Source organism: Acomys minous (genome assembly GCF_964271855.1).
Source record: "Acomys minous genome assembly, chromosome: 18".
Lineage (NCBI taxonomy): Eukaryota > Metazoa > Chordata > Mammalia > Rodentia > Muridae > Acomys > Acomys minous.
This window is the reverse complement of record NC_140501.1, coordinates 49761552-49788130: the sequence shown is the minus strand read 5'-3', so window position 1 is coordinate 49788130 and position 26579 is coordinate 49761552. Positions and strand designations below refer to the sequence as shown.

Below are 26579 nucleotides of genomic sequence, written 5' to 3'. Positions count from 1 at the left end.
AACAAAAGTTCAAGGCCAGACTGGGCAGTTTCCAAAATAAAAATCGAAGAGAACCAGAGCTGTAGCTCAGTGAAAGGAGCTAGGCTCAATTACCAACGAGAGAAAAACAAAACTCTGGAAAAATCTGCTGATGCCTTGAGATCTCAAGGACTTCCAGTTTGCGGGTCTTTGGACAACAACTCTGGGTTGTTTATACAGAAATCACTCAGTCTGAGAGCCCTCTCCCTCTCCCCCATCGCCCCCCTCCCCCTCCCCGCCCTCTCTCTCCCCCTCTCTCCAGCCCCCACCTTGTTCATACTGTGGGTCTTTGAGAACCCAATAGAAAGGCCTGGGGCTGAGGTGGGGGACTGAGGTTCAGGGAAAGGACTGCAGCACCTGGGCAAAAATTGGCGCAGACACTGAGACCCGGGGCGACAGCAGCCAGCTGCAGTTAGCATTCTGCTAACCCGGCTCGGGGCCAAGCTGAGGCCAGGAGCTGGCACTGTCGGTGTGAGCTGGCCCCTGTGTAGCCTGCGAATGCAGTGTAAGCACTGCAGGACTAGCTCGGGATGGGTTTCACAGACCCGCCCCTTCCTGCCTCACCTCTCCAGCCTAGGACAACCGAGGACAAGGGGCCTAAGCTGGACACTGCTTGCAGATTCCCGGTAGGGACCTGGTGGCTTTCTCAAATGGCTGTGCTTGGCGAAAGACTCAGCTCTAAAAGTCAGGCTGCTTGAACGGTCTCAAGGGGCCTGCCCTACCTAGTCAGCTCTAGATTAGCAAAGAAAGGGTTGGTTGGGGGATGGGAGGGTGGGAGGGGCTTCCTGCTGCTCCGGAGGGTGCCACACTGGGGACCAGCAGAGAGCAGCTCTTCCCAACTCCCACTACGCAGGTTTAAAATAATTGTCACCACAACCCGACTCAAAGAGCCAATTCCCCGCAACTGTGTTTGCAGAAACTCCTGTCCCTAAGAATTACAAAACCCCTTACAAAGGGAAATGAGACCGCTGTCAGAATCTTTGGCTTTTAGCTCTACAAACAGATAAGAGATGACACCAGGAAAAAGGCTGGTCCAGAGGAATCCGGCGTTTTCTTTTGATTGGCTGTAGCTAAAAGAGAAAGTTACATATTGGAGATGTGAGCAAACTTTAAAAATAATGGTTTTGGGTGACAGGCTGTGGGGTCTGGATGCGTTTAACAGTGATTAAGTTGAAACACCCAGGTTGTAATTTTTGACTGCTGAAGTGTTTGTAGGCAGTCACACAAAGCTGAGAAGAGATTAAATTTGTTGGGATGTACAGCTGAAAAATTTAAATGCCTACAGAGTTTGTTTGGTGAAAAAAGTTGGAACTGGACATATGTGCAGAATTGTACTTTGAAGACAGCTAGGATAACAATCAAAAGTGGTTAAATGAACTGACTTCTGTTTTTTCAAAATTACGAAGGAATTTGGTGATTAAATGAATTCTTTTTTCTCTTCACAGTGGTAAGAAAGTACTCAGGTTTCTCACTCTCTGTTTTTATAAATATTCTAATGTGACAACTGAACATTTAAACCTCTGGGGATTTAGTGTACTAGTAAATTATTTAGGCAAATTAAAAATAGTCAAAGAACATGCAAATATGATTCATTAAAAAGGAATTAAATATAGAAACATTTAAAAATGTTTTACATTGGGCCTTATGGGGTAAAAACCTATCATCCCAGCTCCTTGCCTGGGTTACAGGATGAATTTTAGGGCAGCTTGTGCAACTTAACAAGATCCTTTTTCAAAATAAAAAAAGTAAAAAGAAGGCCAGAAGATGTAGGCTGCTTGCATACTTGAGTCCCTTGGTTCCTGGCATTTCCAGAACTGAAAACAAAAGTGAAAATTAACAGCCCCGGTATGGGACTACTACTCTCCTCATCATCGTACGAAGGAAGAAAGCGCTCAGCCCCTAGGTTGACTATCAAATCAGTAAGAATCCCACCCCACCCCATTGCTTTGGTGGTAGCAGAGCTTGAACTGAGGGCCTCAGCCTGCTAAATAAGAATACTTTTGTGGTGGTGCACACCTTTAGTCCCAGCACTCTGGAGGCAGGTGGGTCTCTGTCAGTTCAAGGCCAGCCTGATCTACAGAGAGTTCCAGGGCAGCCAGTGCTGTTACACAGAGAAACCCTGTCTCAAAGTGGGGGGTGGGGTGGGGGTGGAGGTGGTGCTTTTATGCTTTTGTGGGAACTGGAGAGATGGCTCAGGGTTTAGGAGGGCATACTGCTCTTGCAGAAGCCCTGAGACTTGAATTTAGTTTCCAGAACCCATATAGGGTGGAGAATCAAGGACACACCACACACACACACACACACACACACACACACACACACACAAATATGCACATAGGCATAATTAAATAAAATAAATCTTTTTTAAAAAGTGTTTCTAAAGTATGGTTTTGCTATGTAGACTAAGCTGTACTTGAACTCCTGATTCTCCTGTCTCTCCCAAATACTGGGCTATGGTGTAGACTATCACGTGGGAACGTTAGAGACTGAGTATAACAGGATGGAGCTGTTGCTTTGGTTTTTGTTTTTCCTCTTTTCATATACACTCAGAGGCTTAAAACATTCTTGTCTACTTTGTTCCAAGAAAGTCTAATAAAATCTAAGGAAATAACCTCAGCCCAGAAATGTTTGGTGATGTCAATGATGATGGGGAAGCAAACCCACAAGGAAAGGTTCAGATGGATGGTGGATGTCTGTCCATAAGATTGGATGCTCCAGTGCGTGTCCTCATATACCAGCTACATAGTTATTGATTGCTTATCAATACACTTCCAAGTATTAAGGAAAGACTCACCCATAAAGCACAGAAACATGTGATAAAGTTATTTCTAGAAGTCAAGATGATAGATCTTACCATTTCTATTTTTCTGCATATTTTTAAAGATATTTTTCCAGATTTATATAGTACATTTAGCTTTAGATTGGTGTCTTAGGGTTTCTATTGCTGTGAAGAGACACCGTGACTTGGGGATGGCTTACAGTTTTAGAGGTTCAGTCCACTCTTATGGTGGGAAACATGGCAGCATCCAGGCAGACATGTACTGTGGGAGCCGAGAGTTCTAGACCTTGATCCACAGGCAGCAGAAGAGGACTGTGTGCCACAGTGGGTGTGGCTTGAGCACAGAAGACCTCAAAGCCCACCCACACACTGACACACTTCCTCCAGCAAGGCCACGCCTCCTAACAGCGCCACTCCTTCTGGACCAAGCATCCAAACACATGAGTCCGTGGGGGCCACACCTATTAAACCAGGTAGGAAAGCACCCCAGCCATAGAAATCACCTAACATGAACCCAGATGATCTGGCCCCACTTCACACTCAGGCCCACGGTATAGCTCATGGTATGGGGGGTCTACTCCTCCGGCGTGTGCTAAGGAAAATAGTGCAAGCCTGAACGAAGCGCAGGAGAAAATAGCAGTCGGGAGCTGCGGTAAACCCTGAGACGTGTGAAGCTGCTGCTGGCAGAAGACGGCACCCTTTTTCACAGAAAGCTTTGCGAGCGGAAGAGGTGCGTTCTGAAATAGTGGTAAGAGGACAGTAAACACACCGACAGCATGCTCGTTACCATCAGCTAGACAGGAGCGATGGGCGAAGCCAGGCATGTTGCTCACACCTGTCATCCCAACATTTGGGAGGTGGGGAATGACAGAAGAATCACAAGTTAAGGTCACATAGCGAAACATAACCCAAACAAAATAGGCTTCCTTTAGGCAGGCAGAGGCTCATCTTTGTAATCCACTTGGAAGACTAAGGCGCCGGGGGATCACAAGTTCAAGGCTAGCCTGAGTTACATAGCGAGTTGGAAGCCAGGCAGAGTTAATATAAGGAGACCCTGTCTCAACACACACACACACACACACACACACACACACACACACACACACAGTGCTGAGGGTGGGGGGGATGTGGGGGAGGGGCGGGGCTGGCTCAGTTAGTAAAGTGCCTGCTGTGTAACTATGAAAACCTGTGTTTGGCTTCCTACCACTCACCTAAAAGCACTTGCTGCCCTTTCGAAGGTCCAGTTCCCAGCACCCACATGATGGTTTACAACCTTCGGTAGCTCCAGGTCCATGGGCTCCGACACCCTCAGCTGAGCTCTGTGGGCACCAGGCATATGCGTGGTGCACACACATGCATGCAGACAAAAACAAAACAAAACAAAACAAAAAAGAGCAAGAGCAAGAGCAAAACCCACTCATACAAATAAAGTAAATCTAAAAATAAAGGTTGGACGATTGAGATAGCCTGCCTGATAACGAAGATGACTACTGAGAGACTAGGGGGCAGGGAGCCTATACACAGAGGATACACTGGGAAAATGGATAAAGTAAATCCTGGATGAGACAGAGCCAAAGGAAGCGGGATTTCAGCATGCTGCTCTGAACAAGGCACAGTTTAAAACCTAAGAAGTATTTCTTTCTGGAATCTTCCATTGAATACCCTTGGGCAGCAGTTGACCTAGGATGAGGCAGACTACTGTAAAGCAATTCATGGACAAGCGACTGGTCCCTAACTGCCCCACCTACACTGGTGATGCACTTTACTCTGTCTTGCCTTGAGCTGTGTCCCTGCTAGAAGGTTCCAGCCATCCTCTGCCACAGCTCAGATTGGCTACTCTCCAGGCCAAACTCAAACTCTAGAGCTTTTCCTCCTTTCTCATCGCTGACTTTAGCTCACATCTTCCTGTCCCCTCTCCTGGGCCACTTCAGCCCATCATCTCCTCACTTCTTGGGGTTGTTTCTAGCCTGCTCTGGTGAGCACCACGTGAGCCGTTTTGTATGCATGACAAACTCAGTATCTCAAAGCCAGCCGAGCACAAAAGCCTAATCCATAGCCTGCAGTCTGTCCTCAGCCTCTTCCCCATGAGTTAGGGAAGCCCTCACTCAGCCCCTTTAAGATACAACTTGGGGAGGAGGCAGATGGTAGGGCCTGGTTGGCGGCTGCCCTCTAGTAAGCTGGGTGTGGAGGTAGCTCATTGGCTCCATGAGCAGGGACGGCAGGACTTGCCTCTAGGGAGAGAGAAGGCACAGGGGATGCAAGGTTTTGGGTCAGCAGCCTGGAGACACACACTGGGTCCCTGGAAAGGGCTTTGTACATCTAGAGCCACCATAAGAAAGAACTCAAAGGACAAAACTAAGTGGGAAAAGAACACAGAATGCACTTAATAGGTGATTTTTTAAAAACTTTTTTTTTTTTAGGCAAGGTTTCTCTCTGTGTAGCCTTGGCTGTCCTAGACTCGCTTTGTAGACCAGGCTGGCCTCGAACTCAACAATCCCAAGTGCTGGGATTAAAGGTGTGCGCCCTTACCACGCCCGGCAGTAGGTGAATTATTGACCTTACTACCCCTATTGTTCACAGGCCTTCAAAGTAGGAGGAAATCCTGAGTCCTAGCTCTGTTTCTAGAATCTCGCCAGCCACCTCCCAGCAGCCCTTGCCCTGTGCCAACTGGTCATGTGGTTTAATTCTGAGTTCAGGAAAAGGTTTCTGGTAGAGGGGTTCATAGTCCATGACTACCCTGCTGACTAGTTTTCATAGGTCAGCATCAACCCAGCCTGGCCTCCAAGCTTTGCAGGCCTCAGGGAGCCAAAGCTTTATTCTGACCAGTGTGGCAGTGACTATGGATTATCTTTTAGCAGGCCTTGGGGAGAAAAATTAGAATGTGAAAGCTGTGCAGAGGTCTGGGCCTGTAAGAATTAAAGGGAGGCCACCTGCACCTCAGCTTCCTGTTGTCTTTTGGGCCCTCGTGTGAGACCTGTGGGCCACTTGAGTGCCCCCCCCCCTAGAGTGGCAGGCTCCATCTTGTCTGTTTGTCTCACTCTCAAACACTAAAAGAGACACAAAGAACCCGCAGGCCACCCTGCACCCGCACCTTGCCTCTGCCTTGTGACTGTGCTTAATATAGGCCAAACGAAAACAGCTCCCAAAATAGAGCTGCTCTGAGAGACAGCTGCGGCTAGGAAGCACTCCACAGAAAGAGAAAATGTGCAGGTGACAGGGGAGCCTAGTTCTCCTCAGGTGTTACATAACCCAGACTAGGCAACTGGGGCCCTAAATCAGCAGAGGGAAGAAAGCTTGCCTTGTCCCTTCAGAGGCCTTCTCCTCGCTCTCCCCAAGACCATGGGGTCAGCCCCGCTTTACAGGCAAGAGAAGGAGCTGGGCACAAGGTCACCCCTCAAAACATCCCCAGGGAGCCTGTCATGCATGCCTAAGTGGTCACATGACTTCCCAGAGCTGGCTAGGAGCCTCAGAGGAGTCAGGTGACTCCCGGAAGGGGTTGGTGCCTGCAGCCGGTGGGTTTCATCTGACCAAAGGGGGGTGGGGGGCAGGAAGGGAGGAGAAGGACAAGATGGCCAAAGGAAGGAGCAGCAGCAGCAGCAGCAGCAGCAGCAGCAGCAGCAGCAGCGGCTGTCCTGTGGCCAGCATTCTCTGGAATCTGGAACAGCCTCTGGCTTAGCATTTATCTTCTTGTTTCAGCCAGGACAAGCCCTTTATCATGCTGGAGAGCTGCCTCCTCCCTTCGCTCGTCTCTCCACTCCTTTCATTGCCGGAAGAAGCTCTACTTCCTGTCTGACACTACTTCTACTCCTCTTCCAGTCTGGCTGCCCGCCCTCCTTGGCTTACTTTATACTCCCCCCGCCCCCCCCCAGGTTTTCTTCCTCCTCCTCAGCTGGTCCTCCTCAGCTCCTGTGTTATGCTGCCCTTCCTCTGACATCCTTTAAATGTCACCGTCCTTTGTGTTTCTGACTGGCTTCCAGCCAGGTGTGAAAGAGACCACCTCTTTGCTGCTAAAATCACTGAGTTTAGAAAAGAGAAGAGACAAGGTCCAAGGTGGGTGGAGTCTAGAACAGTGAGGGCCACAGGGAAAGCGCTCCAGAGGGTGCAGGGGCTATTGGCAGGGCAAGCATGGGAGGTTGGAAGGTGCCAGCCAGTTCCGGGGAAGGAACTGATGGTTAATAGATAGGGAAGGAATTGATAGTTATAGACAGTCCACACAGGAAGGAGGGGGAGTGGGGGGTATGTGCAAAGGCCCTGAGGCCACACGGAGAGCATGCTTTCATGAAAAACTATAGCCACTGCAGATAGATTCTGAAAGGCAGGATGAGGGGTGATCAGGATGCCGGTGATTAAATGCCACACAACTATGAAAGACTTTGCATGTCAATACGCTTTCCGATCTCACAGAGTCTAGGAACAGCTGAGACGGAGGGTTCTCAAAGCCTGAGTAGCAAAGAGCAGGGCAGAAAGGCAAACCTCTGGCCTTACCTCAGATCTGTTACATCAAAGAGTCTGAGTGTGAGCCCCATGGTGGAAGGTTCTAGGTGTAGGGGTTCTGCTGTGGGCCAGGGCCGTGAGCAGCTGAGAATGATACCTGGTTATAGGACAAAATGGTATGTGTCTTAGTTAGGGTTTCTATTGCTGTGAAGAGACACCAGGACCATGGCAACTCTTATATAGGAAAGCATTTAGCTGGGGCTGCCTTATAGTTCAGAAGGTTAGTCCATTCTAGTCCTGGAGGCTAGCATGGCAGCGTGCAGGCAGACACGGTGCTGGAGAAGGAGCTGAGAGTTCTACATCTGGATCTGCAGGAACAGGAAAAGAGGGCGAGCCACTAGGCCTGGCTTGAGCTTCTGAAACCTTAAAGCTTCCCTCACGCCCCCAACCCCAACTCCCAGTGTCACATCTCCTCCAACAAAGCCACACCTCCAGGAATTCCACTCCCTACGAGTCTACGGCACCATTTTCATTCAGACAGCCACAACGTGGAACAGGGCAAGGCTGAGAAAGGGTGCCTAGGGCAGATGGCCTTAGCTGCAGGAATGGTGCAAAGTGGGTAATGTTAGTGAGCTAACACGAGCATGTCAGTGGGCTCCTTCCTCCATTAGTAACAATCACAATCGGCCGGAAGCAGTGGTGCCCTCCATTTAATGCCACCGCTTGGGAGTCAAAGGCAAGTGCATCATCTCTGAGAACGCAAGGGCACCCTGGGCTGTATAATGAGCTCCAGAGACTTGGAGGGTACCTTAGTTGATAAAGTGCTTTGCCTTGCAAACATGAGGACCTGGCTCCATGAAAACCCAGGATGTATACCTGTAATCCTAGTGTAATACCAAGATTGCCCAATATAATACTGAGATCGCCCAGAGAGCGAGACCCCCCCCAAAAAAGACCACCAGGACTTGATACTGATGCAACAAATACAAGGTCCTGTAGTACAAAGCTGGAGCCTCGGATCACAATCCTTCCTGATGCAGCAGCATAGGAGAGTGACTCTGAGCTTCGAGGACAGTGGGTTCATAAAGGAAAGTGGGCAGGGAAGGGAGGGTAGGGGTCACAGGAATGTAGGTCCTTAGGCAGGTTGCGGCAGGGTGGGGGGGGGGGACCCTGGATCTTCAGGGAAGTTGTGAGTCACAGGAATGTCGTCAACCTTTTGGCAGGTTGGGTGGGGACTGAGTCTGGAGGGGAAGTTTTATTTTTTATTTTATTATTTTTTTTTTTTTAATCTCAGAGGAACATTGGGGGCTAATTGTATGTAATTGCTCCGGTGGAGTTTCTGGAGACTGCTGGCAGGTGTCATTCCCAGAACACAGGAGAAGAGTCACCTAAAGGACAAGTTCTCACAGAACATCATTAATTGCAGAATATGCGTTACATATAGAATATGGCATGAATTTTGCCCTTACACTAGCACTGAGGAGGGTGAGTGAGACAGGTGGATTCCTGGGGCTTGGTAGCCAGCCAGGCTGATTAATTGGCGAGCCCAGGACCAGAGATCCATTATACCAAGGCTGTCCTATGGCTTCCCTATGTACTTACACACATGCACACCTGCACACAAACATGCAAATGCACACTAGCACACACACACACACACACACACACACACACACAACTAAAACTTACATTTTGGCGTAAAGAGAAATATATTCTAGGATGGATCATGTTACTTTTTTCTTAAGATTAAAAAATAATGAAAACAGCTCTACAGCTCCTAAAAGAATGATGAGCCTTCCTTACTGCCCGGGGGATACGTCAGCCATAACTGTTCAGATGAAGGTCTCAGAAGGACCAGCTTTTGACTGATTGCATCAGGGAGAGATGGGATGCTGTAGCTGATACTCCAAATCTGGGATCACAGTACCAGGTAAATGGACACTAAAACCACCAAGGAGAGTAGAGGAAGAGAAAAACTTACAGGAAATCCTCCCACCTGAGGAATATATTCAAGTGGGGCTGTCCACGCCACAGTTAGCTGCACGGGGCACGCGTTACAACACAGATACTTAAACCATGGCTATGAGGGCTTGCTGAAGTGGCGGGTGAGCCAAGCTTCTCCTGCCTGAAAATAAGAGGACCAGAATCTATGGAGAGGGACCCAAGGGACAGTGATGTGTAAACGATAGGTCAAGCCACCTGCCAGACAGATGCAAAGGAAGACAAGAAAGGTGTAGTGCCAAGCACAGGAAGAGACTTAAAATGTGCAGCGGCTAGGTGTTAGCCCCTACAGACAGCCCAGCGTGTGGCCAGTGAGACGTGTCTTCTGCACGGGTGGACGAGGTGTCAACACACAAGGTGGAGGTAGCCTTGACCCAGGGAGGGGTGCGAGGCAACCGGAACAGGAGACCAGGAGGAGGGGTTCTTCTTCCAAGATGTTTGGCTGTGAAAGTAAGGAGAGGTGGGGGGTGGGGTGGTTAGTGGGATTGTGGGGGTGGAGAGAGTGTTTATGCTGGTTCCCTGGGAAACAGATACCAGGAGAGTTCTTAGGGAGAGCAGAGTGGGGGAGCAGCACGATGGAGCGCTGGGGGAGTGGGCCTGCGATGCAGAGACAAGAGAGACCTCTGCAGAGCTAGCTGGAGCTGCAGATCTGGGGTGGTCCTTCAGTCACCCCTCCATCAGAGAAACGAGAAGGGGAGCTTTGCTTTACCTAGTATCACATCTTTCTCATTTCTGGTTTTGTTTGTTTGTTTGGTTGGTTGTTGGTTTTTGGTCTGATGCTTTGACATGAAGTGGGGTTGCTGAGAGACTGGCTCATCCTCTAGGCTGGAGATTCCTGGAGGTGAAAATTAACACACACACACACACACACACACACACACACACACACACACACACGCGAGCATAAGTACAGCGTTTTACATTTATAGCAATTCAAACCTATGCTTTCCACTCAATTCATTTGGGTTTTCCCACTATACCCACCCCAATTAGTACCCTAATTGGGACAGGGCAGGTTCTGACACTGGGAGAGAACACCACCCTAAAGCCATCAAAAGTATTCAAATGAAGCCAAAGGACTTTGTTTCACTTTGTTAATTAATATTTTCAGTAGAATTCAATAAAGGCCCTTGGTCACATTCCCGCTACCTACTCAGTTTCCTTGAGTAGCTCAGTGTAGCATACTTTCTGGGATACTTTTTTTTTTGAGTGTGCCAGGACTTGAACTCAGCTTCAGGGCACTTCCACTCTTGTATGCAGGGGTGTGTGAACTTAAACTCTCCTGTTGTGACAATCATATCTGAGTCTGCATGACTTACTACATCTTTTTTGTTTGCTTGTTTTTGAGACAGAGTTTCTCTGTGTATAGCCTTGCCTGTCCTAGGCTCACTTTGTAGACCAGGGTGGCCTCAAACTCACAGCGATCTGCTTGCCTCTGCCTCCCACTGGCATTAAAGGTGTGCGCCACCACTGGCCGGCCTGACTTACTATTATCTTAATAACGTGAACCCAAGGCTTACTTATCAGTCATTAGGTGAGGCCCTGAGAATGGATGTTAGTGTGGCCCAGGCAGCAGCTACCCTTAATAGTTCCCATAGGGGACTGAGTTCGACATTGTCAGCAACAAAGTGGGATGGGGGAGTATATATATTTCTGTCCAGAAGGGGGCGCCTGTTGATGGATCACAACATCCACTACAGATGGCCTTTGAAGACATTCTTAGAAAGTGCTCCTAAAATAAAGTACATGAAAGGGGTGGGGGGAATCAAAGATGCAGAGAATGGGGGGAAAAATGACTGGCAGGAGGCGGAGGCCTCAAACCAGGAAGAGAAGAAAGCCTGTAGAGTCCTGGAAGAGTGACTTTGCCGTTCTGTTGGAAGGAAGGCAGGACAATTCTGGAATCTCTTGTCAACAACTCCTACTTCCTCTGCAAAATGGAAAGAAAGGAGAGGAGAGGGGAGTTGTATTGAGGAGGGGGGGGTTTGTAAAGGTTTGTAAATAGAAAAGGACACAGTTGAGACGTTGCTGTAGCGTGGAGAAGTGAATGAATGGGAGAGCTAGGAGGAGGAGTTAGGGAGACGTCCCGTTGCTGAAGGGGAGCGTTTCCCGGGAGATGGTTAAAGTGCTAGGGTGAGCCCTGAGGAGTGGGCAGCAAGACGGAACGGTGGTAAAGCGCTCAGAAGGGGAAGCAGTTAAAGACTCAACCCCAGAGTGGGCTGTGCCTCATCTGTGGTGCTTGGTTCATCTGCACGCGCCAAGATTTGAGTAGAGAAGATGGTGAGCGTCTCTGGGCATCATCAAGGGGTGAAGAGGAGGGGCAGTGAGGTCAGTGGGTGATAGTGATGGGGAAATATAGGCGTAGCTTGTCCTGGAGGCTGGTGAAGGACCTTACGTACTGTCAGGAACGGTAATTTTTATCTCTAGGCAAAGGACAAAATTCTGTTTGGTAGAGGTTTGTTTGAAGTTGCCTCTCTCACTGTCCTAGTTAGAGGTTACTATTGTTGTGATGAAACGCCATGACCAAAGCCACTTAGGGAGAAAACGGTTTACTTGGCTTACACTTCCATATCACTATTCATCATCAAAGGAAGTCAGGACAGGAACTCAACAGGGAGGGAACCTGGAGGCAGGGGATGCAGAGGCCATGGACCAGTGCTGCTTACTGGCTTGCTCCTCATGGCTTGCTCAGCCTCCTTTCTTACAGAACCCAAGACCACCAGCTCAGTGGTGGCCCCACCCACAATGGGCTGGGTCCTCCCCAGTCAAGCACTAATTAAGAAAATGCCCTACAGCTGGATCTTATGGAATTTTCTCAATTGGAGCTCCTTCCTTTCAGACGATTCTAGCTTGTGTCAAGTTGACATAAACAAGCCAGGACACATATCATGAGAGAAGCCATCGGTGTTTCCTTTTGCACACTGACTTCAACATCCCTCACTTATCAGTTTGTTCATTCTTTGGCCCACCTTTGACCTGGTTGTAAGACCTTATCAGTTCCCTCATTATTAATGAAGCTGTTATGATTCGGATTTTTATTTTATTTTATTTACTTATTTTGGTTTTTTTATTTAATTGATTTATTCAGATTACATCTCACTTGTTATCCCTTCACTTGTATCCTCCCATTCCTCCATCCCTCCCTCTTTCACCCTATTCCCCTCCCCTAGGTCTGTGACAGAAGAGGACCTCCTCCCCCACCATATGGTCACAGCCTATCAAGTCTCATCCTGGTAGCCTACTTATCCTTTTTCTGAGTGCCACCAGGCCTCCCCAGGGGAAGTGGTCAAATATGGGGCAGTGGAGTTCATGTCAGAGTCAGTCCCTGCTCTCCACACAACTGTGGAGAATGTCCTGTCCATTGGCTAGGTCTCAATAGGAGTTCAATGCAGACTTACTTTAAAAAAAAAAAAGATTTATTTATTTATTATTATGTATACAGAGCTCTGCCTGCATGTACATCTGTAGGCCAGAAGAGGGCATCAGATCACATTATAGATGGCTGTGAGTCACCATGTGGTTGCTGGAAATTGAACTCATGACCTCTGGAAGAGCAGTCAGTGCTCTTAACTGCTGAGCCATCTCTCCAGTCCCAGACTCATGTTTTGAGTGTGTGTCCCTCAACTTACTCTGCTATTTTAGGATGCTGTGGAGTCTTCAGGAGGTGTGGCCCACCTGGCAGAAGTGGGCTACTAGGGGCGAGCCTCTGAAGCTTGTAGAGTCCTGGTTCTAGCTCTCTCAGCTTTCTCTCAGCTTCTTTGCTCTAGCAGACACGAGGGACTCTGCCAGGCCTCCTTCACTGTGATGGACTACAACCTCCTGTGACCCTGGACCAAAAGAAATCTTACTTCACATAATTTATGTCTGCTAGGCTAGTAATCACAGAGGCATGGCAAGCAGCTTATCTAGAATCCTAATGCAGAACCCACAGAACCATGCTCCAGCCACGTAGCTCTCCCTCTGCACATGTTGTACCCACAAAGGTTCCTGAGGCTCCTCCACAGAGCACAGGCTAAACATCCAGAGCCCAAGTGCATCCTACACCTGAGAGTAGACTCCTTTCTGCGATGTTCCTGTTTGGGCATGGTAGGACCTGTCTGGATATTTTGCTAACAAGCGGCCTGGGAGTCCCCAGATAGCCCAGCGGAAGACGTATCATCCCATCCCATCGGTGATTGTTTCCCTTACACTTGAAATTTGCCTTCAGGTCATTCCATCCCTCTCTCCTCTGGAGCTGCAAAGGATGGCAAGTCTTTCCTCACTCTTTCCCTGCATGCTCTGGGACTGTTTGTGAAAGTATCACACAGGCCAGGGGTGAGGGGATAAACTGCACAAAGACTCACCCCATTCCCAGCAGGTTCCCTCTGACACGCCTCCTCTCCGAGTGGGCACATCTAGAGAGGGGCTGTGAGAAGAGCATGCTGGGATTTCCTTTGAGCTCTCATAGTGAAGATCAAGACCCCAGGCTTTAATCCCAGCACTTGGGAGGCAGAGGCAGGAGTTCAAGGCCAGCATGGTCTACAAAGAGAGTTCCAGGACAGCCAAGGTCACCCAGAGAAACCCTGCCCCGAGAAAAACAAAAACAAAAACAAAACAAGACCCCAGTCTTACCCCTGGCCTGATTTTTGTATTTTGGCTGATATCTGTGGATGACCTGGCATATGGACCAGGGCCTCTTCCACTCAAAAGGCCACACTTGCTGTAGGCGAGTGATTTGGGTTTAATGACAGTGTTCAGTCCTCTACCTGGCTACCCCACAGCAATCACATGGTCAGCCGTGAGGGCTTTGGGCTAAGGCAGGCACTAAGGACTCCATGAATATGTCCTAGTCCCCATCAAAGAAGAGAGGGTGAGCCTTCCGAACACAGCCTCCAAGACTCATTGGCCTTCTATGCAATCCTCAGTTCTAGCCCCTTGAGACCACGGCCCTAAGCCTGACCCTGACGCATGACAGCACTTTAACAGGCCCTGTTCTCTGCTATTTAGTTTTTGTTTCCTCTCATCACAGTATCTGATCATTTATAGTTGGTTAAGCAAACTCACATCTTTCCCAGTAAACCACATGCTGCTGTGTGCAGCCCCACGACGATGTGCAAAGCTGAGGTCACTGCTTTGCACAACGGGTGAGCTTGGAGGTGTCCAGGATTTGACAACTTCTCCACTCGCCTTCCTTAGAAGAAAATGGCTAAGTCACCATCCCAGGCTTGGCAGAGACCACTTTTGCTTCCCTTCCTAACTCCATATTGATATAGGAGCAAGACAGACAGCCAAGGCCCCAGAGGCTGGCAGCATCTAGCCTGGAGAGGACCCAGAGGCTGTTGATTGAATGACTAGATGAATACACACAGAGATGTCCAAGAAACAGGACCCCAGATGTCCTGTGACGGTTGCAGTTTGGGGGAGCTGTAAATCAAAGAGACCACCTGTTGTCAAGAAAGGACATTTGTGCTCACAGGCCTTTTGGGGGCAGGTAGAGAATGCAGGCAGCCAAGGATATCTTAGCGTGGGGGAGGGCAAGCAAGTACACGGGCTTTGGATACAGAAGGATCTGGGTTGGGATCCAGCTCTTCCATTCACTAATTGTGTAGCCTTTGATAAGTATGCCAAGCTTCAGCTGTAAAGCTGGGACCTAGGTCACAGGTCTGGATTAAATGGAACAGTGCAAGTTAGACATGCTCCCGCGGTGCTTGGAGCATGGTGAATACCAACATCGTCACCGTCTTTAGAACAGGCTGAGAGGCACACAACCATCCAGTGGAGCAGATGGAAACAGAGAGCAGAGGTGGGAGGAAGTCTGTTTATGTATCCTCTCTTTCCTGCAGACACCCTCAGGATACTGTAGGGGGCAGTTAGCTATGTCTGCCCTGAAACTTCTTTTGGAGGTACTTCCAAAAAGTGATGGAGGCTGGCACTAACTGTGGCTCTTCTGCAGATCAGCAGCTCCAAGGTCTCCTGGGTGGCAGCAGGGACTATCTAGGGATGCCCTTACCGAACTGGCACTCACTGGCACCTCAGGAGCTGCCACCTTGTAGTCTTGCTTTGTTCTGTTTGTGGTAGTGGGGAAATCACAGCCAGGGACTTGCTTATCCTAGGCTAATACTACCTCTGAGCTACGCTCTGGTCCTCATCTTTCAGTGTGGGTGAAAGACACTAAGCTTTGAGCTGGGCAGCAGCAGGATCAGCATCTTCCTGCCTCCACGATTTTTCTCAGAAAATGCCTGCCACTCACCTATGTTTAACACAGAAACTCAGTGCTGACAGCTCATCAGACTTTCCTAAAAAGCATCTAATTACGTCTGGGGCTAGCCCTCAGAGAGTCCGACAGAATTCTCCTGGAGTGAGACAGCCATTGCTCTTTCCAGGTCTCTACTGGGCAGCCAGGGTTGACTTCTCCCTTCCTTCCTCTCTTCCTCCCATCCTCCTCTTCCTTCTTCTTTTCCTTTTTCCTCTCCCTCTCCTTCCTAGTATAGGGGGTTAAAATTTTGGCCTTGGGTATATTAGGCAAGTGCTTTATGATTGAACTATACCCCAAGCCTCTCTTTTGCTGAAGCTGCCCTTGTATTTACTATGCAGTGGAAAATGACCTTTAACTTCTTGACCTTCTTGTCTCCAACACCTGAGTGCTGTAATAGACAGGTTCTCACCTCCATGCCTGGTATGTGTGATGCTATGATCAAACTTGGGGTTTCATGTGTGCTAAGTAAGTACTCCACGAACCCCCCCCCCATCCCAAGACAGGGTTTCTTTGTGTAGCCCTGGCTGTCCTGGAACTCCCTTTGTAGACCAGGCTGGCCTTGAACTCACAGAGCTCTTCCTGCCTCTGTGCCCCCAAGTGCTGCAAATCCAGAGGTAATTATTCAAATACAGCAAAGAAATCCATGTCCTGAGACCCAGAGTTTTCCCCTGAGCTTGTTCCTTTGTGGCAGGAAAAGTGCTTGCTGATTTTTTGGTGGGGGGAGGGGTGGGGGATGGGGAGAAACTGCACCAGAGGAGGCAAGAAGTGAATTCTTCATTAGATTTCTCCAGGTCACACAGGTTGGGGAGGCAAAAGGCTCCAAGGAAGTCTTCTGCCTGAGCCTTCCTGCCATTTGCGCTCACTCACGCGGATGCTGCTCATCTGTCTCTAAACGCTGGACCCAGCTGTTTGCCTCTTTGACTTTCTGCATCTGCTGGCAGCTTTCTCATCCTGCATCTGTAGTGTCCCTTGAAAAATAAGAGGAATGGGGAAAGACTTGTCCTTGAAGTTCCCACTCTTTGCCTTTGGATCCTTTGGAGGATGACAACCTCTCCCACCCAAAGTAAAAGCTTGGAACTTCTCTGGAACTTTCTCCAACTGCCTCCCCAACAGCCAACTGCTTCCCCTGATCTGAGCTTCCTCTCAAAGACTCCCAGGTCCTCAGTCCCAGATAACCCTCATTCCCGTTAGAGCCAATACGGCCAGGGTCCCCAGGAGGGACCTCTGCTAGCGTCAAAACGGATCGAAGTCGCCCAGATGAGCCTGGGGGCAATCCAATAGTGAATGCCTTAAACCGGGTAAGTGAAAAGAGCACTTTTGGCTCCTGCTGTGACCCAGGGTCTTTCCATAAGTCAGAGTTAAAAAAAAAAATGAGGACAGACTGAGATGCAGAAACTTGGCCTAGAGAGCTGACAGAAATGAGTGTCAAGGATAGCATTTTCTAACTCTGTAGTTTCATGTGATTTGAATCCATCGCCCATAGTGTTGTTTCTAAGTGCGCATCTCTGAGCATATGCACTTCTCTAATCCTCTCTCGAAAGAGCGCTGGAATGTTTCCCCCTCCTGGGGCTCTGGGTTGGGCAAAGAGCACAAAGTGACCTTAGCAAGAAGCCTCAATCTGACAGTCTTAGCACATTTCCTTCTTTTAAGGATATTTGCTTCTTAATTTATGTGTATGTGTGTATGTCATGTGTGTGTGCAGCTATCCCCAGAGGCCAGAAGGGGGCATTGGATCCCCCAGCCGGAGTCAGTTGTGGATGCTAGGAACCAAATAGGCATCCTTTGCAAGGGCGGAGGCATGCATCCTCAGTGCTGAGCCCTCTCCAGGCACACATTCTCTTCCTTCGCAGCCTCCTCTTTCCTTCGGTGAAGCAGGAAATACCAAAGCAAAAACCAAAGCCACAACAAAAAATAACTCTATCTCCTCTCATCCTCAGAAATACGGGGACCCTTGGGGGCTGGAGAGCTGGCTCAGTGGTTAAGAGCACTGTCTGCTCTTCCAAAGGTCCCGGGTTCAATTCCCAGCACCCACATGGCAGCTCACAACTGTCTGCAACTCCAAGATCTGACACCCTCATACCAATGCACATAAGTTAAAATTAAATAAAAATATTAAAAAAAAAAAAAAAAGAAAGAAAGAAATACGGGGACCCATAGATTGGGTCTGTCAGTAGAATGAGAAAGTAAGTTCAACTTTGGTGATGTGCGGCTTGCTTTTGCTGTTGTCGTTATTGTTGTTGGTTTGTTTTTGTTTTGCTTCTGGTTCTTGTGCTTTTGGAAAAAAGAAAGATGAAAGAGAAAGAAAGAAAGAAAGAAAGAAAGAAAGAAAGAAAGAAAGAGAGAGAGAAAGAGAGAAAAGATATGTCATTGCCGAAACCATGGCAATCCAATGACAGTTTCCTTCTGTGTTTTCTTCTGAGCTCTATACTTTTTGTTCTTAGATTTAAAACTGTGACCCACTGCGACTCCATTTTTATATATGGTACATTCTTCAGCATGGGCCTAACTGGTGTTATAGCTCACAATCCCCATGTGTTGATGTGACGGTCTCTGTTTGTGCTCTTAGTATCTTCATTGGAAGCCATTAATTAGACTACAATAAACACGAAGGCTTGTTTCTGAGCTGCTTATGTAGACCGTGGAAGCATACCTGTCTCTGCCTCCTGTATATTGGAATAAAAGGCAGACACCATTATATTCAGCCCTCATTTAAAATTTTTTTGATGTAAGAATTTTCTGCTTATTTGTGAAACATTTGTTATGTGAGTGAGTGAGTGAGTGTGTGTGTGTGTGTGTATGTGAGTGTGTGTGTGTGTGTATGTGAGTGTGTGTGTGTGTGTATGTGAGTGTGTGTGTGTGTGTATGTGAGTGAGTGTGTGTGTGTGTATGTGAGTGTGTGTGTGTGTATGTGAGTGTGTGTGTGTGTATGTGAGTGTGTGTGTGTGTATGTGAGTGAGTGTGTGTGTGTGTGTGTATGTGAGTGTGTGTGTATGTGAGTGTGTGTGTGTGTATGTGTGTGTGTGTGTATGTGTGTGTGTGTATGTGTGTGTGTGTATATGTGTGTGTGTGTATGTGTGTGTGTGTGTGTGTGTGTGTGTGTGTGTGTGTGTGTGTACATGCACCAGATATCCTGGAGCTAGACTTATAGGTGGTTGTGAGCTGCTCAACATTTTGGCCATGGTGCCCTGTTTTATTCTCTGTCTCTCTGTGTCTGTGTTTGTCTCTCTGTATCTGTCTCTGTCTCTTTCTCTCTTCCTCTCCCTTCCTTTCCTTCCTTCCTTCCTTCCTTCCTTCCTTCCTTTTTTTGTAGATTAGGCTAGTCTTGAGCTCAGAGATCCACCTGCCCTTGCCTATGCTGGGATTAAAGGCATGGGCCACACCTAGCCATTCACTGTTTTGTAATGTTGCCATTTACAGTGATCTAAGCTTGTGCCCAGTGTTCTCTGTATCCCATCCACCTTGGTATATTGTGTTTTATCTAAATTCCTCTCTGGTTACTCTCTGATTTCCCTAATGATCTCCTCCTTGTCTGTTTACTGGTGTGCTGTTGGTGGACTAGGGATGTCTTTTGTTGATAGATGACCTGCCTAGCATGCATGAGCCTCTGGCTTTGATTCCCAGCATCACCACAAATGTATGTTATTTCAGTTCAACCTGTTTGTGACTTTACCAGTACGTTTTCTTTAGGCTTTCAGTAAGCACCTTACCCACTGAGCCCTTTCAGGAGAGTGTTAAAGTCTCCAACCATGATCATGTTATTTTCTAGTTACACTCCACAGAATCCAAAACACATGCTGTATGATTTCCACAATTTATATACATTAAGATTTGCTTTTGTGGCCTAACACAGTATGTGGAAGAATGTTCCCTGTGTTTAGTTTGGGAACATGTTCATTATCCTGTTGTTGAGTGGGTTGTTAGGTTTATCTTGATACACTCAACTGGTTTACAGTATTATTCGGGTCCTCTACTGCTTTATTGAAATGGCCCAAATTGGTAAAGACACTTGCTGCCAAGCAAGCCCGATGATCAGAGTTCAATTCCCAGGACCTATGAGGTAAAAGGAAATAACTCCCACTAATTGTCCTCTAATTCCCACATGTATGCCATTGTCTGTGCATCTCCCACAATAAATAAATGAAATTTAAAAAATTTTGTTTTCTCTGTTATCATCAAGTTATCCATTTCTCTAAATCTGTTAATGTTTGCAAACTTCATATAGTTTGGATCTCTGATGCTTGGTCAGTACACACACACACACACACACACACACACACACACACACACACGCTATATCTTTGCATTAGTCTGTTGTCTGTTCCTAAAGTAAACTCCCTAAGGCTAGTAGTTACTTTATAAAGAACTGGGTTCATTTAGCTTATAGTTTTGTGGGCACAAGAGAATGGTACAAACAGGTGCTTGGCTTTGCTAGGGAGACCCTTAGCTGCCTCAGATCCATTCTTTAATAATAGTGATCACTAGCTCCTTCCAAGGACAGGGCTCTTAGTCACCAAAACACTTCTCAGGAGTCTCTACCACCTTTGGTTTCCCTGCTTTGTTTTTCTTGTTGCAATGTTTCTTGAGAAAGGGTCCCTTTAATGAAACATAGACAGGTCCAGAACTCATTATTTCCTTAACTGTTTCTTGAGAAAGGGTCCCTTTATGAAGCCTAGATGGGTCCTAGAACTCATTAGTGTAGTCCTGGCAATCCTCCTGTCTCAACCCCCACCAAGTATTGAGATTCTAGGCAAAGCCTCCATGCTAGATTGTGCCTTCTAAAAGTTTTCTTAATTCCTTTAGTTTTCAGACTTGTCTGCCTCTGTGCATCATATGTGTTCTTGGTGTCTAAGGAGATGTTGAGTCTCCACATGGATTCTGGGAATCAAAACTGGGTCTTTCAAGACAGCAGGTGTCCTTAACCACCGAGTGGACTCTTCAGCCCAGGCTCTACATTTCTTAGTTTCCAACACAGTCACAACAGAAACCAAGATTCCCCCGGCCAACAGAGCTGGATGAGGACAATCTTCTCGGTGAATGGACTCTTTGCATGTCTGAGTGTTTTGCCATAGTGCACATCTGTACACCACATGCATGCAGTGCCTGTGGAGATCAAAAGAGGATGTTGGATCATCTGTAACTGGAGTTTAAGACACTTGAAGACCCATGTGTGGATGCTAAGGAGACCTGAACCCCTGTCTCCTGCAAAAGCAGCATGTGCTCTTAACCACGGACCCATCTCTCCAGGCCTATGGGTGGTGGAGGCAGTTGTTTGTCTTAAGACATGGTCCTACTGTGTATCTCTGGCTGGCCTGGAACATGATATGTAGAACAGGATGGCTTTGAACTCACAGAGATCGGTCTGCCTCCTTCAAGATATTTATCATCACGCCTGACTGGGAGCATAAATATTTCCATTAATATTTATTTGTTTTACATCCTGACTGCATCCCTGCTTCCTCTCCTCCCAGTCTTGCCCTCACTCCCTGACCTCATTCACCCCCTCCCCTTCTCCTCAGAGAAGGCAGGCAACAGAGTCAGAGACACCCCCCTGCCTCTACCACTTGAGTTGTTAGGGGACCCACATGAAGATCAAGCTGTACATCTGCCACATATGTGTAGTGGCCTAGGCCCAGCCCATGCATGCTCTTTTATTGATGGTTCAGTCTCTGTGAGCCCCCGTGAGCCTAGGTTAGATTTCTCTGTAGGTCTTCTGGTGATGTCCTTTGACCTCCTCCAACTCCCTGAATCCTTTCTCTCGTTTTCCCACAAGACTCCCTGAGCTCCACCTATTGTTCAGTTTTGGGTCATCTGCATCAGCTGCTGGATGAAGCCTCTCAGAAGACAGTTATGCTAGACTCCTGTCTGTAAACGTAGCAGAGCATCCATTAATAGTGTCAGGAGTTGACTCTCTCCCATGGGATGGCTCTCAAGTTGGGCCAGTCATTGGCTGGCAATTCTCTCACTCTCTGCTCCATCTTTATTCCTGTACATCTTGTAGGCAGGACAAATTTTGGGTTGAAGGTTTTGTGGGTGGGATGGTGTCCTCCTCCCTCCACCCGGAAGTCCTGCCTGCCTATAGGAGGGGGCTTCTTCAGGCCCCATATCCTCCACCACTAGGAATCTCAGCTAGTGTCATCTCTATAGACACCCCAGAGATGCCCCATTACTGATTTCCATTCTTTCTCCCAGCCCTCCCCCCACACGTGGTCCTCACCCCTGTCCTCCTCCCCACCCCCTCTCCCACCTAGTTCCCTCCCTCCATCTACTTCAGATGTCTATTTTAATTCCTCTTCCAGGTGAGATTCAAGCATCCTCCTTTGGGCCCTTTTTGTTGCTTAGTTTTTGGGGGTCTGTGGATTGTAGCAAGGTTATCCTGTACTTTGTGGTTAATATCCACATATAAGTGAGGACATACCATGCATGTCTTTCTAGGTCTGGGTTACCTCATTCAAGATGATATTTTCTAGGTCCATCCATTTGCCTGCAAATTTCATGATGTCCCTCCCCCCTTTTAAAACAGCTGAGTAGTATTTCATTGTGTAAATGTACCAGATTTTCTTTATCCATTATTCAGTAGAGGGACATCTAGGTTGTTTCCAGTTTCTGTCTATTACAAATAAAGCTGCTATGAACATAGTTGAGCAAGTGTCCTTGTGTATAGTGGAGCATTTTTTGGATATATGCTAAGGAGTAGAATAGCTGGGTCTTGAGGTAGAACTATTCCAAATATTCTGAGAAACCACTATATTGATTTCTAAAGTGGTTATACAAGTTTGCACTCCCACTAGCAATGAAGGACTGTTCCTCTTGCTCCACATCCTCACTGGCATGTACTGCCATTTGAGTTTTTGATCTTAGCCATTCTGAAGGGTATATAATGGAATCTCAAAGTAATTTTGACTTGCATTTCCCTGATGACTAAGGATGTTGAACATTTCTTTAAGTGCTTCTCAGCCATTAGAGATTCCTCTGTTGAGAATTCTGTTTAGATCTGTACCTCATTTTTAAATTGGGTTATTTGATTTGTTGGTGCCTACTTTCTTGAGTTCATTATATATTTTAGATATTAGACCTCTGACAGATGTAAGGGTAGTGGCAATCTCTTTCCATACTGTTGGTTGCCGTTTTGACCTATTGACCGTGTTCATTACCTTACAGAGACGCTTTTCAGTTTTATGAATTTATTAATTGTTGATCTTAGTGCCTGAGATGTTGGTGTTTTGATCAGGAAGTTGTCTCCTGTACCAATGCATTCAAGGCTATTCACCACTTTCTCCTCTATTAGATTTAGTGTATCTGGTTTTATGTTGAGATTTTTTTATCTACTTGGACTTGAATTTTGTGCAGGATAGTAAATATGGATTTATTTGCATTCTTCTACATGCTGATATCCAGTTAGACCAGCACCATTTATTGAAAATGCTGTCTTTTTTCCATTGTATAGTGTTGGCTTCTTTGTCAAAAATCAAGTGTTTATAGGTGTGTGGGTTTATGTCTGGGTCTTCTATTTGATTCCATTGATCAACCTGTCTGTTTTTATGCCAATACCATGTGGTTTTTGTTACTATTGCTCCATAGGACAGCTTGAAATAATGGATGGTGAGACTTCAAGAAGTTATTTTATTGTAATGGATTGTTTTAGCTATTATTTTTTTCCATATAAAGTTGAGAATTGATCTTTCAAGGTCTGTAAAGAATCATGTTGGATTTTGTTTTGTTTTGTTTTGTTTTTTTCGAGACAGGGTCTCTCTGTGTTAGCCTTGGCTGTCCTGGACTCACTTTGTAGACCAGGCTGGCCTTGAACTCACAGTGATCCGCCCACCTCTGCCTCCCTAATACTGGGATTAAAGGCGTGCGCCACCACGCCCGGATTCATGTTGGAATTTTGATGGGAATAGCATTGACTCTGTAGACTGCTTTTGGTAGAATGGCCATTTTTACTATGTTAATTCTACCAATCCATGAGCCTGGGAGATCTTTCCATCTTCTGATATCTTCTTCAATTTCTTTCTTCAGAGACTTGAAGTTCTTGTCATACAAGTCTTTTGCTTGCTTGATTAGAGTTACACCAAGATGCTTGTGTGTGTGTGTGTGTGTGTGTGTGTGTGTGTGTGTGTGTGTGTTTGTGTGTGACTATTGTGAAGGATGTTGTTTTTTTAACTTCCTTCTCAGTCTGTTTGTCTTTTGTATAAAGGAAGGCTAATGATTTTTTTTTCTTGGAGTTAATTTTGTATCCTGCCATGTTGCTGAAGGCATACATCAGCTATAGGTGTTCTCTGGTAGAATTTTGGGGGTCACTTATGTATATTATCATATCATCTGTGACCAGTGATACTTTGACTTCTTCCTTTCGAATTTGTATCCCTTTGATCTCATTTAGTTGTCTTATTGCTCTAGCTAGAACTTCAAGTACTATTTTGAATAGCTACAAAGAGAGTGGGCAGGCTTGTCTTATCCCTGATTTCAGTGGAATTGCTATAAGTTTCCATCTAATTTGAAGTTGGCTATTGGCTTGGTGCATATTGCCTTTATTGTGTTTAGGTATGCACCTTGTATCCCTGATCTCTTCAAGACTTTTAATATGAAGGGGTGTTGGATTTTGTTAAAAGCTTTTTCAGCATCTAATGAGATGATTGTGAGGTTTTCTTCTTTCAGTTTGTTTATATGATGGATTACAGTGATGGATTTTTGTATTCTGAACCATCCCTACATCCCTGGAATAAGCCTACTTGATCATGGTTTTGATTTGTTCTTGGATTCGGTGTGCGAGTATTTTTAAAAAAAAAAAAGATTTATTTATTATTATGTATGCATGTATACAGCATTCTGCCTGCATGTACACCAGCAGGCCAGAAGAGGGCATCCAATCACATTATAGATGGTTGTGAGGCACCATATGGTTGCTGGGAATTGAACTCAGGATCTCTGGAAGAGCAGTCAGTGCTCTTAAGTGCTGAGCCATCTCTCAAACCAGCTAGCCCTAGTTTGAGAGTATTTTATTGAGTATTTTTGCATCAGTGTGCATAAGGGAAACTGATCTGACATTCTCTTCCTTTGTTGAGTCTTTGTATGGTTTAGGTATTAAGGTGACTGTAGCCTCATAGGATGAGTTTGGCAATGTTCTTTCTGTTTCTATTTTGTGGAATAGTTTGAGGAGTATTAACTTTTCTTCGTAAGTCTGGTAAAATTCTGTGCTAAAAGAATCTGTCCCTGAGGGTTTTTCTGGTTTTGTTTTGTTTTTTGTTTGTTGTTGTTGTTGTGAGACTTTTCATTACTGCTTTTATTTCCTTAGGGGTTATAGGATTATTTAAGTTGTTTGCCTGATCTTGACTTAGCTTTGGTAAGTTGCATCTATAAAAAAAATTCCAATTTTTGTGGCATATATGCTTTTGAAGTAAGACCTAATGATTCTTTGGACTTCCTCAGTGTCTGTTGTTATGCCTCCCTTTTCATTTCTGACTTTGTTATTTGGATAGTGTGTCTTTGCCTTTCAGTTAGTTTGGCTGAGGGTTTGTCTATCTTGTTGATTTTCTTAAAGAGCAAACTCTTGGTTTCCTTATTTTTTGTATTGTTCTCTTTGTTTCTAATTTGTTGATTTTGGCCCTGCATTTGATTCCTACTGTCTACTCCTTTTGAGTGTGTTTGCTTTTTTTTATTCTCGAGCTTTCAGGTGTGCTTTGGTCAGTATGAGACCTCTCCACATTCTTTATTATGGCATTTAGTGCTATCAATCTTCCTGTTAGCACTGCTTTCATTGTGTCCCATAAGTTTGGGTATGCTATGCCTTTATTTTTATTGAATTCTAGAAATTCTTTAATGTCTTTATTTCTTCTCTGACCCAGAAGTCACTGAATAAAGAGTTGCTCAGCTTCCATAAGTTTGTAGGCTTTCTGTTGTTGTTGAAGTCCAGCTTAAATCCATGGTGGTCTCATAAGACACAGGGGAACTATTTCAATTTTCTTATATCTGCTGACATTTGCTTTGTGACCAAGTATATGGTCAGTTTTGAAGAAGGTTCTGTGAGGTGCTGAGAGGAAGGTATAATCTTTTGGGTTTGGGTGAAATGTTCTGTAAATATCTGTCAAGTCCATTTGATTCATAACATCTATCGGTTTCATTATTTCTCTGTTTAGTTTCTGTCTCAATGACCTGTCCATTGGTGAGAGAGGGTTGTTGAAGTCTTCCACTATTAGTGTATAGGGTTTGATGTGTGACTTAAGCTTTAGTAATGTTTCTTTTATGAATGTGAGTGCCCTTGAATTTGGGGCATAGATGTTCAGAATTGAGACATTATCCTGGTGGGTTTTTTCCTTTAATAAGTATGAAGTGTCTTTCTCCATCTCTTTTGATTAATTTTGATTGAAAGTCTATTTTATTAGATATTAGAATGGCTACTCCAGTTTGCTTCTTGGGCACATTTGCTTGGAAAACATTTTTCTAGCCCTTTATTCTGAGATAATGTCTATCTTTGTTGCTGAAGTGTGTTTCTTGTATGCAACAGAATGATGGATCCTGTTTCACATCCTTTCTGTTACCCTATGTCTTTTTATTTGGGAATTGAGTTAATTGATGTTAAGAGACATTAATGACCAATGATTGTTATTCCTGTTATTTTTTATGTTGGTGGTAGTCCTCTCTCTCTCTCTCTCTCTCTCTCTCTCTCTCTCTCTCTCTCTGTGTATGTGTGCGCTTGCATACGTGTGTGTGTGTGTGTGTGTGTGTGTGTGTGTGTGTGTGTGTGTGTTTCCCTTCTTCTTGTTTGCTGGTGTGGAGTTATTTATTTCCTGTGTTTTCTTGGGTGTGGTTAAGCTTCTTGGGTTGGAGTTTTTCTTCTAGTATCTTCTTAAGGGCCAGATTTGTGGATAGTTATTATTTAAGATTGGGTTTTTTTTCCAAAAATATCTTGTTCTCTCCATCAGTGGTAATTAAAAGTTTTGCTGGGTATATCAGTCTGGACTGACATCTTTGGTCTCTTAGAGTCTGAAAGACATTTTCCCAGGTCCTTCTGGCTTTTAGAGTCTCTGTGGAGAAGTCAGGTGTAATTCTGATAGGTCTGCCTTTATGTGTTACTTGGCTTTTTTCCTTTCAGCTTTTAATATTCTTCTTTGTTCTGTA

At 46.0% G+C, this 26579-nt stretch overlaps 1 protein-coding gene across 1 annotated transcript in view; it reads left to right on the top strand.

Moving 5' to 3' along the window:
* The first annotated feature begins 16646 nt into the window (after positions 1-16646).
* PEBP4 (phosphatidylethanolamine binding protein 4) overlaps positions 16647-26579 on the top strand; it is a 221631-nt gene continuing 211698 nt past the window's right edge. The window contains exon 1 of the mRNA XM_084768266.1: positions 16647-16762. The gene's annotated coding sequence lies outside the window, so the exon portion shown is untranslated. The remainder of the gene's footprint in view (positions 16763-26579) is intronic.